Source organism: Dasypus novemcinctus, chromosome 15 (assembly GCF_030445035.2).
Source record: "Dasypus novemcinctus isolate mDasNov1 chromosome 15, mDasNov1.1.hap2, whole genome shotgun sequence".
NCBI classification, from domain to species: Eukaryota; Metazoa; Chordata; class Mammalia; order Cingulata; family Dasypodidae; genus Dasypus; species Dasypus novemcinctus.
In genome coordinates, this window is record NC_080687.1 from 4,316,024 (window position 1) to 4,334,827 (window position 18,804).

At 40.5% G+C, this 18,804-nt stretch overlaps 1 protein-coding gene across 6 annotated transcripts in view; it reads right to left on the reverse strand.

Moving 5' to 3' along the window:
- NBEA (neurobeachin) overlaps positions 1-18,804 on the reverse strand; it is a 579,373-nt gene that overhangs the window by 105,434 nt on the left and 455,135 nt on the right. The gene's annotated exons all lie outside the window — the stretch shown is intronic.

Sequence of the window (18,804 nt, forward strand, 5' to 3'; positions counted from 1 at the left end):
AAGAGAAATCCCTATGATTAAGCCACTGTAGTCAGCTCTCCAGCAAACACATTCCTTCCAGATCTACCAATGCGTATTAAAAATAACCTCTTCCCTTTCATGCCAATGTGCTGGAGGTGCAGTTAATGTTGGGGTTTAAGATATATTTAGGGGATTTGAATCTCTGGACTGACAATGTGATAGCCAGATCCTGAGCCTCAACAGACTCCAGCACCTACAATCTGATTTATTGGACTTACCACACTCAGCTAAGATGGAGTTGAAGAAGGACAACCACCACACCATGGAGCCTAGAGTGATTACAACTGAAAATGGGAGGATTGCATCCAGCATCCAGGTGGAATCTGACCCTCCTCTTGACATAGAGGTGCAATGGACACAACCAATCCAATGTCCACATAGAAGAGGTGGCATTGGAATGGGAAAAGTGGACATAGTGGACAAAGGGTATGGGGAAAGGCAGGAAGAGATGAGAGGTGGAGGCGTCTTTGGGACATGGAGCTGCCCTGGATGGTACTTCAGAGGCAATCACCGGACATTGTAAATCCTCACAGGGCCCACTGGATGGAATGGAGGAGAGTATGGGCTATGATGTGAACCAATGTATATGAGGTGCAGAGGTGCCCAAAGATGTACTTACCAAATCCAATGGATGTGTCATGATGATGGGAACGAGTGTTGTTGGGGGGGGGAGAGGGGGGGTGGGGGGATGGGGTTGAATGGGACCTCACATATATATTTTTAATGTAATATTATTACAAAGTCAATAAAAAAAAAAAAATAACCTCTTCCTCCGCTTGCAGTAGCAAACTCTGTGTAATCACCTGCACTTACATTTTCCTTGGAGGAAGAGGGAAACAGTCAGTGAGCTTTATATACCTGACACTCATTCAACTCTGACAATAAGTTATGAAGTCCCTTTTCCTATTTCTTTTCTCAAGCCTAAATAATATGTAATCTTTTCGCCTTTTTATTTTCTGACAATTCCATTTTCTAACATTTTAATTCAGTTTCTGTCTTTCCTTAGATTTTGGAAGGTTTTTTAAGGCAGTCAGACTCCTATTTAAATCTTGGCTCTGCTATTTACTAGTTATGGGACAGTGGAAAACATCTGATATTTTGATGTGGAAAAAAGTGATCACAAAACCTATTACGGGTGGTTTTGGCAAAGGCAATGCAGAGTACATGGCACTAGCGGTCCCTGAAGTTCTGTTCACAAGCTCACGTGTCCTTGTTGAAGATAATGTGACAGAGGCTTTTCAGTTTCTAAAGGCCAAACACTTTTTTGTCCATTTCACAAAAGGGTGACAGTGACTTCCCACAGTTTATACATTGTCAAATTCTTAGTTGAGAGCAGTGGGCTCCAGACTTGAATTTCATGGACTGGTGTAATTTAAGAAGGCATGAGGGGTGCTGATACAGGGTCCACTTTTTATTTTGTCAAGTAGGAAAAAATTTAAGACAAATCAAAGAGTCATAACAACAAAAACTACCTTCTGCTACGATTATTTCACCAAAAAATAAAAATACTGAGGCCATTTGAAAACCCAAACAGTAAAATGAATATAATGGTCATGAGCCTTCTCATGAAAGCTGAGATGGCACCTTATAACAACGCTGGTCTGTCAGGAAGCTATGGGGTGTGTCTATATAGATATAAATATATACATTATTCTAATTACCTTATATATTATATACAAGTACATGTTATATTGGTATATTTTATATATTACATATATACATACTTTTATTTACTTTTCTTTCTGGGAACCATGTTGTAATAAATTTTTAAAAAACTTTTTATTAGAGAAGTTGTGGGTTTACAGAAAAATTATGCAGAAAATATAGTTCTTATATACTCCCCATCGTCAGATACACAATTTCAATATTATTAATTATTAATTCTTTGCCTTTGTGTGGTACCTTTGTTACAATTGATGAAACAATATTATTATAATTATACTATTAACTGTAGTTCATAATTTACAATAGGGTCCACTGTATGTTTTGTACAATCCTTTTTTTTTTAAAAAAAAAATCTTTATTCTAGTAACATACAAACAACCTAAAATTTTCCCTTAAAACCACATTCCAATATATAACTCAGTGCTGTTAATTACAATCACAAGATTGTGCTACCATCACCACCATCCAATACCAAAACTCTTCTATGGCTACAAGCAGAAACCCTGTACCAATTAAGCATTAATGCCCCATTTGCTACCTTCACTGCAGCCCCTGGTAACCTGTATTATAGTTTCTGACCATAAGAATTTGCTTATTCTAATTAATTATTATCTGTGAGATTATATAATCTCTGTCCTTTTGTGTCTGGCTTATTTCACTCAACATGATGTCCTCCAGGTTCATCCATGCTGTCACATGTATCAGACCTTCCTTCCTTTTTACAGCTGAATAATATTCCATTGTGTGTATAGACCACATTTTGTTTATGCATTCATCTGTTGGTGGATACTTGGGTTGCTTCTGTCTTTTGGCAATTGTGAATAATGACACTATGAACATTGTGTGCATTATATGTTTGAGTCCCTGCTTTCAATTCCTTTAGGTATGTATCTATAGGTGGGATATGGTTAATTCTAATCTTAGCTTTCTGAGGAACAGCCAAACTGTTTTCCTAAGCAGTTTCACCATTTTTTACATGCCCACTAACAATGAATGCATGTTCCTATTTCTCCACATTGTCTCCAACACTCACATTCAATTTTTTTAAATGCAGTCAGCTGGTGGGTGAGGGAGTATCTTATTGTGGCTTTGATCTGCATTTCCCTAATGGCTAATGATGCTGAGCATCTTTTTCATGTGCTTATTGGTCACTTGTATATTGGAAATGTCTACTCAAGTCTGTTGCCCATTTTTAAGTTGGGTTGTCTTCTTGTTGAGTTATATGATTTCTTTATGTATTTGGAATATTAAACCCTTATAAGATACGTGGTTTCCAAATGTTTTCTCCAATTCTGTAGGTTGTCTTTTTACTTTCATGATGAAATCTCTTGACGTACAAAGTTTTAAATTTTGTTCAATTCCAGTTTAGCTACTTTCCTTTTGTTTTTTTGTGGTTTTGGTGTTAGGACCCAGTGCCTAACACAAAGATCCTGAAGATACTTCCCTATGTTTTCTTTAGGTATTTTATAGTTTTGGTTCTTACATTAAGGTTTTTGATCCATTCTGAGTTGATTTTTGTGTCTGTTATGAAGTTGGTATTCACCTTCATTTTCTGCAAATGGAGATCCAGTTTTCTCAGCACCATTTGTTGAAGAAACTATTCTTTACCAAGTGAGTGGACTTGGCACCCTTCTCAACAATCAATTGGCCATAGATGTGAGGACTTATTTCTGAAATACTATTTCACTGATGTATATGTCTGCCCTTATGCTGGTACTATTGGTTTTATTTTTTTAAAAGATTATTTATTTAATCTCCCCCAAGGTTCTCTCTTCTGTCTGCTCATTGTTTGGTCGCCTTCTCCAGGAGGCACTGGGAACCTAACCCGGGACCTCCCACATGGGAAGCAAGTACCCAGTCACCTGAGGCACATAGCTCCCTATGGGCTGTGGCCTCTGCTAGCTTGTGGCCTCTGCTTGCTTTAGGCATTTTTGCTCATTGCGGCAGGTGCAGAGGCTGCTGGGCATCTGCTCATCTTTAGGAGGCTCTGGGACCCAAACCAGGGACCTCCCATGTGGCAGGCAGGTGCCCAGTTGGTTGAGCCTCATCTGCTTCCCTACAATGGAGTTTTGATTACTATACCTTTGTAATAAGTTTTTAAATTGGGAAGTGTGTCTTTCCACCTCATTCTTTTTCAAGGTGGTTTTTAGCTATTGTGGGCCCCTTATCTTTCCATATAATTTGACGATTTGGCTTTTCCATTTTTGCAAAGTAGGCTGTTAGAATTTTGACTGGATTGTGTCGAATCTGTAAGTCACTCTGGGAAGGCTGACATCTGACATTATTTCACGCCAGTCCATGTTCCCCACCCACAGCCTCCTCTGCTCTCCTCTGCTGACAGTCAGTGGGAAGCAAGTGAGATTAATGGGAGGTGGCAGAATGAGACTTCAGACATGCCACTCTGGCAGCATGGGAGGGAAAAGTAGGGATATTGTGGGACTGGAGACATGACCAGTTGGGAACCTACTTCAGGCAAGTGATGAGGAGTTTAATCGGTTTGTACACATTTTAGAAATGTAAAGGAATATCATTTGTATTTGATTAAATACAGAGTTCATGGCCCATTTCTACAAAACCCTGGGCATCAAGCCCAGCTCTGAAATATGACCCAATACCATAAAATTGCCTGTATTTTATTTATACCTTTACAGGAACAAAATGCTTTATATTTCAGAACCTTCTATAAGAGCTCTTTAGGTTTGTTTTCCATTAGAGTTCAAGGTATTAATATCTTTCTAAATCATTTAAATCCTCTCATCTCCACTAGAAGTTTGTGGGTTTTCTTTTCTCTCTTATGCATCAACCTTCCCATAGCATCTGGTTTGTGCCCGCCTGCTTCCCTAAATTATGCAGGAATCTAATTAACAAATACTACCTATTCCATCAAGCTCCATGTTCTGGAAACTGAATAAACATAATTTGTATAACCTCACATAGGTCATAAACAAGAATATTAAAGCATTTTGACCCCAAGACTGGCAGTTTGGGGTTTTCTTCAGGGACTACTGAACTGTTTTGTGCTGATGGGAGCTTGTGCTAGCCTTGGACCCTCAGGTCTGCCCCGCGAACTCGCCACTGAAGCAGTGCAAACAAACGTGATCAGAGCCCCTGACACCCACCTGGCCCAAACGTGTGCTGAACACATTTTATCCGATGATCAAGTTGAAGACAAACAGAGCTGCTGTGCACTCAGGTATATCAGACATATAAAATGTTGTCAGAAACATGCATTTGGCTGTCAGATCAGTTTCACCTTTTTTTCCTTTAAAGCCAGCTAATATTGTGCAACTCAAAAAGTACTTGGTTTAGTAATAGCTTTGTTGATCTCAAATCATCTAACAGAACACATTAAAACAAATATTATGAGTACCTTTCTCTTCGAGTGTGAAGAACCTAAAATTCGCTTCAAGTCACATTTCCTATTCAGAATTTATGAAAACACTGTGGAAGTCTGGATAAACATGCCCTGTTCCGTGTTCATGAGATACATCCCACAGATAAGTGCAGGGTGAACCGTTTAATTAAAGAGCTTTTAGTACAAAGCAAAGTTACAAGTCCCATTACTCTTAAAATTCCACATAAATTATCAATGTTTTAAGATCATAACAAATATATTCAAGGAGGGAAATTTCAGCTGTGAATTCACACGTGACCCTCCATGCTCTTTTTCTACCTTCCAACAAATTAAGAGGATGCCAAGGCACTGAAGGAAAGCTGGATCACGAGACAGAAGCAGCCCGAGTTCTAAAATGGCCTCATGGAAGACCCCCTCTCTGGGTGGGGAAGGAGTGGAGAGAGGCAAAGACAGCAAGATGTTTGGAACGCCCTCCTCCCAGTTCCGGCCATAACTTTTGGTGAGGCTATTTCTTCTTTATCCTACCAAAGGCACGGAAAGAACAAGATAGAAGTACATGGAAGAACTTAAATAGCAGTGAGTTTCCAGATCCTCAACTTCCTAAAACTCATCTGCTTGAGAACTTGCCTGTGAAGGACATACAAATTCTCTTTCCCAGCTCCCTTTCACATTACCCATTAAGACAAAAAATAAGGGGAGTGGGTGTAGCTCAGCGGCTGAGTGCACGCTTCCTACGGGCGAGGCATGTAGGTCCCTAAGGACAAGGATTTAAAAAATCCTTTGCAAGTCAGATGATTTCCCCATTCTTTGCTTGCAAAGAGTTGAAATTGGATCTAATTAGGCTGTCAGTTGAGAAAAAAAGGAAAAATAATTTTTGATAGTGGATCACTACCTGGTTTTTGGCAAAAAAAACCTTAGGAGTACAAAAAAATTGAGTAACGCTGATGTAATAAAACTTCCACTCCTCTATTTATTTATGTGAATAAGATTTCTCAGCACTTATTATCTACCAAAGTGAAAACTAAAAAAAAAAAATTTAAAAGCTCTAATATTGATCCTTGGCATTCTAGCAATAAATTATATTAATCTGTGAATAAATTAACCATCCCTCTCATTAAGAGATATTGCATATTTTATGGAAGAGTTATTTTTAAGTTTATAAAATATACATATGTTGTTTTATGTCGTTGTATGACTATATATTAACAATATTTATTTGTAATAATAATTTATTCCAGAATAAAAATTTTAAACATTTAGAATCTTATGGTTTTAAGAATTAAAAAAATAAAATTTTAATTCATATACATTTTCCAGATTACTATAATAGAATGATGTATAAGACTTTCAATAATAAAATACCTTACATTAGAGAAATTTTGTGGGGGACATGGAATGAAAATATGAGTTCAATGATAAGAAGGAATGGCTATAATACTTCCATTTTTTAAAAAAGTTTACTCATGAATATTTAAAAACGGATGCTAGTAATCAAAGCACCATTCTATGGCAATATTTGATTCTATTAGACATATCTGAAAAGATAATTTTATTTTAAAATCTCAATATTTCAAACACAGTGGATGGTGCATCCTCTGAAAATGTTTCAACTTTTGAAAAATTTCAGGTGTGGCAAGTAATTCTTAAATTTATCTATTTTATTACATATACTCCCCCTCAAAAGTGTCGCCCTCCTGAGGGTAGAGACAGGGTTGCCTTCTTTTTTGCATTCCTTACAGAACCTGCACACAGAAAATTTTCCTGAAATAAATGTTTAAAAATCTAATTTACAAACAAGATTTGGGTTGCAGCTGGAGTCCTCTGTGCCTCCTTCATCTTCAAATGCATGCTCACTGGTGAAGCTCTCAAAATGAAAAATGACACTGGCATGGCTGCTTCATTTTTGTCCTACTCATGCACGTCCCCATGTGTAAGTATCATATCTTTGGCTGTGTTTCCTCATTTTCTCAAATTTGGCAAACCTGAAAATCTTGTATTTTTCCCTCTATTATTTAAAAAAGGGATGGGTAGGGAGAGCAGAACTAAACTTTACACTATTGGAAAGAAACTGATTTCTGGTTTCTAGTATTTCATTTCCAGGCTGGGTATGCTAATGTCTCTTGTATTATTCTGTATAGCTACAGTTTTTAAAACTAGTTATATTTAATGTCCCTTGTTTTTAGATGTGTTTTTCTATTTCAGATCACTTGAATTCGTGAGTTGGAGATTCTTCTTTGAAACACTTTGTTAACACGGTTTGATTTTGTAGCTACTTAACATACTGGCTCAAATTGTTTTGGAAAATATATTAAAGTTTTGGTACAATAAGAAATGGTACATTTGATGAGGAAGTTGTAGTAATTATAGTTGCAATAATCAAATCAGTCTTGACTTACAGAGTAGACAATAAAGGAGAACTACTTTTCACTAAAGAGCTAATTATGAGAGTAATAATTTAAAACATTAAAAACTCTTCATTATGAAAAATTTTAAACACACAAAAGTAGTGAGAAGTGTGTACTGGAGAGAAAAAAACTTTTTTTTTTTTTTTAAATTTAAGGGCTAAACTATTTTCTCAAGTTAACCTTTCTCTATGTTAACCAGAAAAAGTTGTATGTACTACAAATACTAGTGCGTTTTCTGTTCCTAGCTATTATAACTTCTAGTATTACAAAAACTCATGAAAATCAAAGATGAATTTATGTATACATAGCATATATACAATGGCACACCGTAAGAATTTAATAAGGGTAATTATTATTACTGAGAGCAGTATGAAATCCCATATTGAGCCACCACGTGCATTCTGCCCACCGCTTAACTTTTGCTGAGTTCTATAGGCTCCAGTGCCTGCCCGGCAGGAAACCCCTCCACACATTCTTCTGATTAACCCCATCAATGGCTGAGCTAAGCACCTGCCATGCCCTCTGAGCGCCTGTACCCACGTGTATCAAAGCACTCTCCAACTATACTCTAATTGCTGATTTACCTGCTGGTGCCTCTTTGAGCTGTGGAATCAGTCACCCCTGGGGCCTACCTGACTCAGCACATATTATATGAGATGAGACATAGATTTTCCTGTTGTGTAAGCCACCTGAGTCAGGGTATCTGTTCCTTGCAGGTGAATGTCTCCTGATGCAAGCCTTACTACCTGAGGAAACCTTTGTGTCCCTGTTCTCTGAAGAATGAAAAGCTTGAGTGCTCCATATTGATAATTCACATGGGTCCTGGAAGATTTGCATATTTGAACAGCTCTTTTCAATATGCCATAATTACATACAGCTCACAAAACTCACTGCTGGCACACCTGGATGATACGAGCAGTCCCTGAAAGCTTGTGCTGACAATATCAGCTCCTTGTTCCCTCAGCATCTTTAAGTGTCTTTATCCTCATCACTGGTAGTATCTGAGTGACCAAAGGGCTCTAAAATACCCTTAAATTATGTAAACTTTTCCAGGATAAGCTGAAGAGGCTCTCCATGATCCAGGTTAAGAGGTGATAAAGCTAAATAAGAATTTTCTGCATTTGGAAACCATTCTGTAAAGAGTCTTACTTAAATATTCGGTCAGGAGTTGAAGTCAGTGATTAGAAATGTTACCTGGACATGCCTCGTGCTTGTTTCAGGCACTATCTTTAATAACCTATCCATCCACTCACTCATCCATCCAAGTCCTTAACTCAGGACTTCCTGTGAATTTTAAGACTTGAGAACAGTATTTTGAAACAAACTCTTCAGAGTTCAGTAAGAGTCATGGAGCTGGTTACACACATAACCACACCTGCTGATGGGTTTCATGAACTGGTCCCTGCAGAGATGGCGGAGATCCGCTCTTCCTCCACTCCACCTCTGCTGCCACACATCACATTCCAGTTGCCCGAAACCACATGTGGGTGCTGGGAAGGCCCATTCTTTGTGCAAGTTCTAAAATGCTTCCCTCTCCTTGTCTTCCAGGTAAATTCCTACTACATGTCCAAAACCTCCTATTTGAAGAAGGCATTTATTCAAAAGACATTTACCACTTACCAAGTATCTGCAGGAAGGTACCAGACTTACTAGGGGCCAGAGACAAGAGGAATGGGAATTATTTTTCAAGCTCTAAAGGCTTTCCTTTTCAGTGATAATTAGCAATTGAAAGCTATTTTCACAAACTACAAGTTCAGAGTTTTAAAGTGTGGGAACCTGAGCACTCGTGGACACCCACAGGTGCATCTGTAGGCTTTATGAAAATTTGATTTTTCTCTCTCTTAAAGCTAGATCTCTTTCCTCTATCATTATTCCTTCCCCAAGAGTAGCCATAGAATGAAACCCAGTCTTCATGCAGATAATCTGCATCTTGGGGGTTCTTTAGATCAGGGTCCTGACATGGCCAGAGTGTCACCCTGGGCATGCTTCCTCATGCCACCAGTCCATACAGGTGGTGTCTACTTTAGGACCACCTATTTTGGTGGACTCTCATCGTTTTATATTTATGTGTATGCTATGCAGTAGTAGAGTGAGTTCAGACTTAGGAAGACGGACAGACCTCTTCCTAGCTGTGCAAAGATGGACAAGTCACCTACATACCTCAGCCTCAGTGTCCCCTTACACAGAATGAGCGCGCACACCTTTACAGCGTGGTTGTGAGTACTGAATGGGGTAACATGTGACAAAGGGTCTAGCGGGGGCTGGCACAAAGTCTGGCTGCCCACAGGAGCTGAACAAATGGACTCACAACCTCACAACACCCCCCACCCCCCCCACCCCAGGGTGAGGAGAGAAGCCCTGGCCCTGGCCTGGACCCCGACCGTGTGCAGGGGTGTTGGCTCGGACCCCACCTCTGCTTCTGCATCGCACACTGCTCTAAGTCTGGTCCTTTGCCGAACTCTGTTCATATTTGCTACTTACACACTACTTAACGGAAAGCTCTGAGTGTTCAGCCTGCTCTATTGGAAGTTTCCTCTTTTTAAAAATAGCTTTCTGCTTCAACTAGAGACGACCCAGCTACAGAATGTCTTGTGATAGTTTTACTTCTCCCAATTTTCTGTATTAGAGGATAATTAACTGCTCTTTAAGAAATGCAGCTCACTCTAAATGTAAATAGGTCAGTAAATGCTCCTTGCTTGTAAACGAAATGTCTTTTGTAAATACCTGCATTTGGAAGCAGTTTGAGAGACCTCCCAGCTGGGAGGCAATGGAGTAGTGTTTACAGGGCTAAATACCTCCTAGACAGCTCTTCTGCACGATTGAAATGGTTCCAGACTGTTTTGCCTTTTTTTCCCCCTTCTGTTTACTTTATATTTCTTGGTTGTACACTATTATATTTGTAGCAAAATGCTACTATGCAGAGAATTTGCCATTTGTCTCTTTGATTTGGGCATCAGGAGGAAGTTCTATGCCCCAGGCAAAGGCTGTTAGCATCACACATCGTTTTTCATTAAACGAAAATGTACTCAGGAACTCCTGGGTTCCAGATATTGTGCTAGGTACAGGGAATTCGTTAGCAAGGGAGCAGAGAGGACGCTTGCTTTCATGGAGTTCACACCTTCTACTCAGGCCAGACTGGTAAAACGAATCCATTTTACTGGCTTGTTGAAAAAATGAAATGAGCTTTTATATTTATCTTAACCCCCAGGTCTCCACTCAAGGTCCGCAGGTCACTTTTCTATAGCACGGCGCTGTCCCACGAGCTCGCTGCAGAAAGGACTAACTGGTTAAGTGGTTTTAAACCTGGTTCTCAATGATTGGCAGTTCTAGAGATAAGGGCGGTGCCACTGAGATCCCAGAGAAGAGAAGTTACAAGCTTAAATCTGCATTTTAGGGAAACGGACTTTGGCCCAGTGGTTAGGGCGTCTGTCTACCACATGGGAGGTCCGAGGTTCAAACCCCAGGCCTACTTGACCTGTGTGGAGCTGGTCCATGCGCAGTGCAGATGCGCGCAAGGAGTGCCGCACCACCCAGGGGTGTCCCCCGCGTAGGGGAGCGCAAGGAGTGCACCCCGTAAGGAGAGCCGCCCAGCGTGAAAGAAAGTGTAGCCTGCTGAGGAATGGCGCCGCCCACAGCCCACACTTCCTGTGCCGCTGACGACAACAGAAGCGGACAAAAGACACAGAAAACAGATAACCGGGGGAGGGGAGGGGAATTAAATAAATAAAAATAAATCTTTAAAAAAAAAAATCTGCATTTTAGAAAGACCACTCTGGAAGTAGTGAGGGCAATGCCTTGGAAGGATGCTAAACTGGAAACCTGGATTACTCCAGCAGGACAAGACGGTAGCTTCATGTCAAACAGGTGCAGTGGAGGAAGGGTGTTTCCCAGGGGCCAGCATGTAGGAGGTGCTTAATGTCTGCGGCACCAGTGAGCTCAGCGGCTATTTCCTCAGTATCCTTGTTTTAGTAAACAAACAAAAGCATATACTGGCCGACTCATTTGGCAATCTAATTTACAGAGAATGTGATTCTTCCAATACAGATTTCTGTACAGCAAATATACTATGTGGAATTCATACATTTAGCTAGCATATATTTTAAGAATGTGGTATGAGAATGTGGTGTAAGTGAACAGTTAAAAATTTTAAAAGGTTCTTATTAGGTAGGTGGGTGAATTAACAAAGATTTTATCCTCATAACTAATGGTACCAAATTTTGGGAGGATGCTCCAAAGAGGAATATCAAATTGATCTATACGGGAAGGCTGAAGAATGAGAGATACACACAAATGTATATAATTTTCATAATATAGATTATCAATATGGTATCTATCATGCAAAAATACATGCATGACATAATGTAACCAAAAATATAGAAAAGTATACAGTCTAAAATATAAACTGTAAGTAAGCCATAATGGAACCATGGTTGGTAGCTATGTTTCAATATCTGTACAACAGCTGTAGCAAATATAACATCCACACGTAAAAAGATCATTGCTGGGGAAGTGGGAAAAGGGTTTGATGTTGGGTATATGGGAGCTCCCTATTTTGTATATGTGACTTTAGGTGATCTAAAACTTTTAGAAGACAAACTTAAAAAAAAAAAAAGGATGTAGATACTGAAGAAGGAATGGAGATTGCCTTGCCACTGTACATGCAGGGCAACACCTATTACAATGATGAAAGGTAAAACATCAAAATCAAAGTTTTATGATATTTTTCATTTTTTAATACCCTAATTTATTTTTCACTTTAATTTTCCTAAATTTTTATGTATTCTATTTCTGATTTTTAAACCTGTCAATATTATTTCATTTTCCTACTAAATGAATTTGGCAATATATTAGGCTTCAGTTTTGAAGTAGTTTTGGATCACAGAGAGGTTCAACTATGGCAGGGGAGGAGAACTGGTGTGGGGTGCCATTGATGGGGGATGCATGGGTGGGAGGAATTTCTCCAGGGCATGCATATAGGGTATATAGATATGTTCGGATGTTCGTTGGGTATTGTCAGAGTGGATAGAATTACATATGACAACTGAGGGAGTGCTAGGTTCCCATCCTGGGGAGCTTTATCACATTCCCCAATGGAACAGCAACAATCCCCCAAGTGCAAGGACAAAGACCAGTGAAGAAGGATGGTCCAGTGCCTGTGTGCTTGAAATATGAACTAGTCCTAGAGCTGCAGGGTGCCTGAGAGCCTCCATGTTGCTCAAATGTGGCCACTCTCTAGGCCAAACTCAGCATGTAAATGCATTATCTTCCCCCCAGCATGGGACATGACTCCCAGGGATAAGCTTCCCTGGTGCAGAGGGATTACTACCATCACCAGCTAGTGATGCAACTAGAAAAAGACCACGAAAAAAGGGGCAAATGGTAAAGACAAATGAGTTTACAAGGCTAAGAGACTTTGAAATGAGTCGGGAGGTCATCAGAGGGGTCACACACACATCTCAGCAGGAACCCAGAGACAGTCAAAGTAGATACAACCCTAGGTAATGGTCCTCCTGAGGGCTACAGAGATACCTAGGTCCTACAGTCACGGCAAATGGCTCTGGAGTTGAGTGCCTTGCCAGTGGGCCCTTCTTTGGAATTTGTGCTCCTGAATGTGATTGTGTTGGACTCAGATGTGACCTCTCTACACATGCCTCTTCTGTCACTTTTACTGAACCTGTGGTTGGCGCTGGGATTGGTGTCTACACAGGAGACTTAAATCTCTGGACTGTCCATGTGTCAGCTGGGCCCTGAGCCTCAGCAGAGTTGCAGCACCTACTCTCTGGTTCGTTGGACTTACCCAGGTCAGCTGACCGGGAGGTGAGAATGCTCAACCACCATACCAGGGAACTGAGAGTGTCTACAACTACAAGGAGAAGAATTGCATTCATCAGCCATATGGGATCTAAACCCTCTCTTGACTTAGAGGTGGAATGGACATCGCCATCCCAGGGTCCATAGGATGGAGGAATTTATTAATTAGAGTGGACCTGCTGGTATTCTACTATAAACTGTTGTGACTCTAGCAATGGAAGTAACTAGATCACTGATATGGAGACGTGGCCATGGGAGCTGCTCAGGGCAGGGAGAGGGAGAAAGAGGTATGATATGGGGCATTTTCGGGCCTTGGAGTTGTCCTGAATGATATTGCAGGGACAGATGCAGGAATCCTGCCATAATCCACTGGATGGACTGGGGGAGAGTGTGAACTACAATGTAAACTATGGTTCATGAGGTGGCAGTGCTCCAGGGTGTATTCACCAAATGCAATGAATGTGCCTCACTGATGAAAAGGGATGTTGATGTGGGAGGAGCGGGGGTGGGGTGGGGTGGGGAGTGGGATATATGGGAACCTCTTCTGTTTTTTAATGTAATGTTTTGTGTGATCTATTTATCTAAAAAAATAAAATAAAAAAATAAATAAAAAATTTAAAAAATGCATGCATGAGACAAACCATGCAATGTATTAATAATCTCCTTCTACAGATATTTTGATACAGTAAGATGTAGTTTTAAAAAATTCAAAGAAACAGAAAAAGTATTACAAGTGACTCTTACTCCATTGAAAAGACACTTAGCCTCTCCCAAAGTAGGAAAACTAAAAGTACACAGAGACACTATTTTTTAAACATTTAACCAATTGATAAAAAATAAAAAACCTAATAATATATACTCTGAGCTAGCTGTGAGGAAAACAGGCATTTTCTGTATTGCTGGTGGTAGTGAAATTAGTATAATTTATATGGAGAAAAGTTTGGCACTATCAAAATTTCAAATACCTGTGCCCTTTGCTCCAGCAATTTCACTTTTAGGAGTTTATCTGGTGGATATATTCCCACGCAAGCAAGATGAAGTATGTACCAGGCTATTCACTGCAGCCAGTGGGGGGTGGGGGTGGGGGAGGGGACAGAGATGCAGTAAAATAATATATGGCAGCTTATACCAGAAAATAATATAAAATTATAAATAAAAATAAACTATGGAAGTGACTTTATTTAGAATGAGGAAAGGAGTCACAACAAATTCCTGGAGCCGTAGCAATCCAGGTCCTCTGAGGCTGCTCAGGGCAGGTGCGTAGCTGAGACCACTCAGCCCCCAGCCTCCCTGGCCTCAGCAGGGGCCCTGGTGCTTCAGTAGCATTAGTTTTACAATAGGTCAGGTTTTAGGTTTACAGGTTAGATAAACCTAACCCTGGGAGAAACGTCTATGAAGAGGCATATGCTGATACTTATTTCTCATCATTTTCAAGATTTACTTAATTTCTCAACATATAATTAAAATAATCTATTTTGAAAAAAAAAAAGTACCAAAATATACATCAGAAATCTCAGGTAGGTTATAAACAGGTAATAACTTCCTTAAGTTTAAAGTAACTATACCGAAGCTTTTTGACTTACAAGCATTATATTTAGCAATTATTTTATATTCTATAAAGTGTTATGTGAAATGAGCAATTAGGTTAATTCCTATTATGGTTTTATGTCATTTTTATTTATTAAGGAAACACCTAATGTGTCTTCAACATGGTTCAAAATATTTGAAAGTTTTTTGAATATAATGGAAAAGTAACCATTTTCTTCCCCATTAAAAAAAAAAGACTAACGTGTGCCAGTTTTCAGCTGGCTTTCCCTGAGAGGTATTTTTCATGGGATAAGGAAAAAATACTTTAATGCATCCTGAAACAAATATCCTAGCTTCTAATAAATGCCCAAGCATTCAAGCATTACAATGAAATCCAATGATAAATCAAAGCTAAATAAAAATTACACTTCCTTCAACTTTTTAGCAACAAGACAGGGTATTTCAAAGCAACATTAAAGAGAAAGTTTAATATATGATATCTGGCAATTTCAATGAATCCATACTCTATTTCCTATTTCTTTTATGAATTGTAGAGCAAAGTGCAACTGACAGCATAAGATCAATCTCAGGTCCATAAGAGTTTTTCAAGCCTCCAATCAAATGGGTGTAAAAACATGTATAAAAAGATGAAAGTCCCCTTGCTTATACATGTGGCAAAATAAATCAGCGAGAAGCTGCAAAAAGAAGTGAGATGTTCCACAAGGGCAGGTTAAGTCTGATGCTAATGCTTCCTTAAAATGGTGACAGTCTGGACTAGGGAAGCCTTGCTGGGCTGTTTAATTTCTCCCTGGAATAGCTCTCCAGCCTCTGCAGCACATCAAAGTCTCTGGAGCTCAATTAAAATTGGATTATATTGAAATGCTCTATCTATGGGAGCTGTGCACTCACTAACACTTTTCTCTCAGTAATACTCCCGATGACAGTTGCCCATCCCAATTTAAACAGTTGTCATAGAGACGGGAATTAAAGCAGCAGAAACTCAGGATACAAAGGAAAGGTAAGGGTTAGGGTTTCTGTGAAGGAGAAGCTGGCCCCTCCCCAACAACCGTCTTCATTACACAAGGGACACACGCATTGTGTTTTGTGTCTTTCCGTGTGAATGGGAAGAGGGCAAACGGCAGCACAGGCTATTTCACTGTATACCGTCAAATGCTTTCTATGTGGGCATGTTTCACTTACTAAAAATTAAGATCAAAAGTTCCCTGCAACGGAAAGCAGCTACCAGCCCCGACGCAGGGAGACCCCGCGCTAGTGAGGTGCAGCGGCGTCAGTGTTTGCTTTCTCAGCACAGGGTCAGCCAGGAATTTCTTGGCTGAAGATTTTTTCCTTTTCCAATACCACCGCTTCAAAAGTTGAAGTTGGGGCTGAAAAGAATAAATCGTGACTCTGTACGCATGTACGTTTCAAACACACTTTTTTCGCCCCTTAATCTCAGGTCACCTCCGAAGGGGCGCTACCACTGCCAAAGAAACAGATTTCTGGGCTGGATTTTGGAATCATTTGTTTGAGGAGCTGGTATTCTATAGCCTTCCGTAATTCCTCTTCCTTGACCTCAAGGTCTGCTGCAGCTTCCGCGGCACCCAGGAAGCAGGGGCTGAGCTCCCTGGCGGTCCTGAGGGGGCCGCCCTCACGGCGCGGGCTGGCGCGGTGCACCCCTTCCTGCCACGGCTGGTGGTCCCGTGGAGAGCCCATGGGGCCTGGCTGTTGACCTCCGTGCATGCCGGCCCTTCTCCTGAGCCCCGCTCTGGGAAGGCCATGCCGGGCAGGAGGAAGCGGCGCGGGGCGCAGAGGGCAGGCCGGGGTGGGGGGCGCAGGATGTGTCAGGAGGTCCAGGAACCGCATGGATCAAAATTTGTCAAAACAAGGCCCCGGTTTACACCAACAAGAGGGGCTGCCGCAGCCTGGGCCCTGACAAAGCACAGGCTTCTTTCTTTCTTTTCTCCTTTTAGCCCAGCTGTAGGAAGCGCCATCTAATGAACCTGTCTGGGGCGGCTGTCCCCATCCTGTCAGGCATGTCAGGAAATGACAAGCACTGGGGACAGCCGCCGCCACTCACCGTCAGCCCTGCCAGCTGGAGAGTTCAGCCCCAATCTAATCACACCACCAGAAAATAACTTTCACGCTTTCAGCTTGACAGGATGGACTTGAGGAAAAATAACCGGGATGGGAACAATGCTTTTTGTTTCAATTACATACCATTTTTACACAGTAATTAAAAAGAATCTACTAACACATGCGATCCATGTTACTTCCTAATAATGCAACGAGGTGTAAATGTCATTATTAGAGAGAAGCAGACACAGAGGTGACTTTGATAACATGGACACAGGGAAAGAAACCTTAGACAACCTCTGTCTCCCTCCATATCCACACTGCCTCATGCAGGACATGTGACATCGACGTCAAGTCAGTTTACTGATATTATAATTCCTTATCTTCAAAGTTCACCGGGGAGCATTAGTGCTGATTTCATTTGCTGTGTTCTGAGAGCCAATATATGTGACCGGAGTTGCAGGATAGAATGAGTGTTTTCCCATGGCTATAACCTATTTTTCGCCTTCTTTGATGTTGGAAACAAGTGCCATTAAGAATAAATAAAACTTGGACTGTGGTTATACAACTTGACACCAGGGAATAAAATGTGAAAAATTGTAATTAAAAAACATATTCTGATTAAATAATCTTACATCATTTTTAAATGTCTGTGAACCAAATAGTTGTTTCAGTACCATATAGATCATTGTATAAATCCCTTCAATTTACATATAACTTTAAAATTATATGCAAATAGGAGTTTGACCCTTGTTTACTCTATGACCAAATATAAATAAATGAGCATATAATAAAATACACCTAAAACCCAGCCTTTTAACTAACATTTTCTTTAAGGTAACTGCTAGCATTAACACACACACTCAGCCAAACAGGATGTTCGGGTATGTGTTTGGGTAAATATAAATGTATATAAATGTATAGAATAAGCAAAAAGTGCTATTCATTCTGATATGTTCTGATGTTAAGTCAGATTCCCACTTACTTTTAAAGTCATGAATCACAAAATTCAAGAGGAGTGGTAGCAATATTACATTAATGTTCATGTATTCGAAATACGTCACTGAAATGTCACCACTGAAAATATTGAGCTGGCAGAGAACGGCCCGCCAGTGTGCTTCACCGTCCTGCTTCCTCCTGCATTGAAGTAGCCGTGGCGTGTGCTCGAAGCGCCGGCGTGGGCGACGTGTGCCTCAGCACCCCCGCACGATGCCCACACCGCAGCGCACGTCCAGTGAAGCCACTTCCGTTTTTCCACTTAGGGAAGTCCAGACACTGCCACCGGCTTAGACGAGGCTCACCCGCGGGGGTTGCGCGCCTCGATAGCCTTCAGGCCGGGCACCGTCTCTACTGCAGCCTGAGCAAGCCCACGACGGGAACTCGACCAGCAGGAGCATGTGCGGGGACAAAGGTGGCCCCTGCGTCCCCAGCGAGGACCGCGGGGTCCTTCAGGAACACGAGCCAGGACTTGGGGTTTCTGGCTACAGTCACTGAGGTGAAGCGGACATGCATTTAAACTTTGGTATTTTCTCACACAAAACCCGTATTTCTAACTTGCAATGATTTTCTTCAAGCTCGGGTGGTTAATTTTATCATTAGCTTGCTCAGTACTGTTTTACTGCTGCATTATTTCGTTTATTTCAGTCATGTAGGAGCAAGGAGAGCTATGGCCTACTGACCCCAATTTTCACTTAAAGAAACAAATTTCTTTTTTTGCAAACTAACACAATTTTTTTCTTGTCAACCTTGCTTTAAAATATTAACTTTTTCCCCATTACAGTAAATACTCGTATTTGTCACCCAAATTTGCCTGCAATCGTAGCTTTAATCAGGTTATGAAATTGCTTCTGTTTTTAGTTTATCCATCTAAAAGAAAATGATTAAAAATAAAAATTATTTTCATTGGAATATCTTTTGTTACTGTGCAAATGCCCTTAAAAGAATGCC